Here is a 2,593-nt window from a genome sequence, read left to right as displayed (position 1 = left end):
TGACAGTCAAGATATGAACGCGTGTGTTAGGATGACTGCCGTGACGTAGGAGATCCACCACGCGGCCTGGGGCTGCTGGATTTTGGGCCATTTTTCTGTAGACTCCGTCCTGGCTTGCTGTCTCAAACTTTCCGAAACAGCTACAAAATGCATGCCTTGATGTTTAAAATTAAAAACATCTGCTTGAAGCAAACACAACCCCCCCTCCCCTCCACCAGGTGCTATAATAAAGACCAAGTGAGGTCACCTTCCAAGGCTCCTTAGAAAGCAATGCCGAGAACAGAGGGCCAGAGACTGGAGGCCCTGGGAGGTAGGGACCCGCTGGCGGGCTGGGGCGAGACACACCCCCTCCTTGCCCGCCTCTCCCCGGGGCCTCTGCTCCTGGTTCTTCCCTATGAACTTCCCTGTTATCTGCTGGACGACAATGGCAAGTCTCCTTCTCTGAGGCTCAGTTTCCTCATCTGTGAAATGGTGGTGGTGGGGGGGCATGAGGGTTCTCCAAGGGTCCAGTCCTTCTCCTCTGAGGGTCACAGGCCAAAGAGAACTTTGTATCCAGCCCCCTACCCCCACCCCCATTTTTCTGAAAAGGAAACTGAGACCGAAGAGGAAGCTGCATATTAGCCAGAGGTTCAGCCCGGACACGGTGGGGCCTGAGGTTTGCATGTCTAGGCCCCAGAGGCGTTTCAACCACTTGTTTCCCCTCCAGGCCCGGCTGGGGCACCGGTGGGAAAGGTGGGTTGGGGGATGGGGTGGCCTGAATCAGCTCGGATGGAGGAGAGTGGACGACTGGAGCCATGCAGGGCCTGCCCCTCACCCTGCTGCCTACTGCGTGCCACCTGCCCTCACCCCAGCCACCTGGCTCCTTGAGATGTGCTGGGGGAGGGAGTGGCTACGAAGAGACTTAGATGTGAGTGTCCAGGTCCTGGGGGGGCGGGAAACGACTGGCTGCTGATCGTCTCCTGAGCTGGGAAAGGAGTCGACTGAAGGACAGGTATTTGCCGGGCAATTCTGATGTCAAGTCAGGAAGAGGTGAGCCGACAGCATCAATACAGGGAACAGAGGTGGCCAAGGTCCTACAGGGGGACAAAATGGTACCCAGACCCCCTCTCCTGACTCCCAGTCCAGTGCTCCTTCCGAGGACGCGTCCCAGGGTGGAGCCCTGGTCAGAAGGGCCGAGCCTGGGTAGCAGGGCCGGCAGGGCAGGCTGAGTGGGTACCGTGTGCTCCAGATGTGGGAGCGATGGTCTCAGCCCCAGGCCCCGCGAAGCGGCACCACTGTCAGAGGAGCCAGTCCGCTGGGATGGTGGGGGGCCCAGGGGCTGGCACAGACAGGCCAGGGGACCCAGCGCTGGGCCCAGGACTTGGGGAGGGCAGGCCACGGAGAAAAGGGTTCCAGAGACATCAGGTCCCGCTGGCTCAGGCCACAGGCCCATGAAGAAGCCTCCTGCAGGCCCTGAGCCCTGCCCTGGGTCCGGCTGAGTGAGCTCTGGAGGCAGCTGGGACCCAGGTGGTGTCTGAGGGAGACGCCCGCTCACTGCGCCTCCAGCGAGAGTGCAGTCAGCCCCAGGGGCCGAGGCTCCAGTGTGAGCCGGGGGCTTTGGAAGCCGGTCCTGGAGTGAAGGGCATCACCGGTCCCAGCAGCCTGGTCCACGCTCAGGGTTGACCCGGGTACAGGCCCCTGAGTCAGCACAATCCAGGCTGTTCCTCAAGTCATCGTGTATTAACTCCCAAAGCAAACCATCCACTGGGTCGGGTCCGCGGGCAGCTCTGAGAGCGAGCGTTACCTTCTAACCCAGCCACCAAGGTTGCGTCCGCCCACGGGATCCTTTTCCCAGACTCGCTCTGTGTGGCGGTGGCTTCCCTGCCCTGAGAGGGGCCTCCGCTCAGTGCCCGGCCACTCAGTCACAGCCCGAGGCTCCCAAGCACGGATGCGCGTCTGACGGTGCCCCTGGGCCCACAGTGTCTGTGGTTCTGCAGGCTTCCCCGGGAGCAGCCTGGCTCCCAGACAGGGGGCAGGTGGACGCCGGATGAAGAGCCGAATTCAACCTCCAGCCCCGCGGCCATGGCCCACAGGAGGGCCGGGGCCACGCCTGCCCCTTCCTTCGCTACTGCTGCTCAGGGCCGGCCGTCTTGGTGGTCACCAGCTCGGTGGAGCCCAGCTCCGTGGCTGGCACGGGGACGCTGTGGGCAGGGGGCGTGGTGGCTGGGTTTTCTCCGGGGGGAGGCCAGACAGGCGCCGTGGCATCAAGGGGCCCAGAAGAGAGGACGATGACGTTGTCCAGGGGCTCTGGGGGTGTGGGGGGGACGCAGGGTCAGGAATGGCCCAGCCCGGCCGGACCTCCCCGCAGGCCAGCCCTCCGGGGGAAGTGGAGGAAGGCTCCCTGCGGGTGACGGGGGATGCATGGGCCCTCAGGACAGGAAGTGCTGAGCGGGCAGCCAAGTGGGGGTGCTGACGGGAGGGGGGGAAGAAAGGCAGCCAGTCTGCCCCCCAGAGGCCAGGACAGACCCTCTCGCTGGGCTCCCCGCCTGTGACTTCCTCATGGGGGTCTGGGCCACAGCAGTTCCCCCCCTGGAACTGGGCTCGGCCTGAGACC

The sequence above is a fragment of the Myotis davidii genome, unplaced genomic scaffold, assembly GCF_000327345.1.
Source record: "Myotis davidii unplaced genomic scaffold, ASM32734v1 scaffold428, whole genome shotgun sequence".
Taxonomy (NCBI): Eukaryota; Metazoa; Chordata; class Mammalia; order Chiroptera; family Vespertilionidae; genus Myotis; species Myotis davidii.
Note: the sequence above shows the minus strand (reverse complement) of the source record.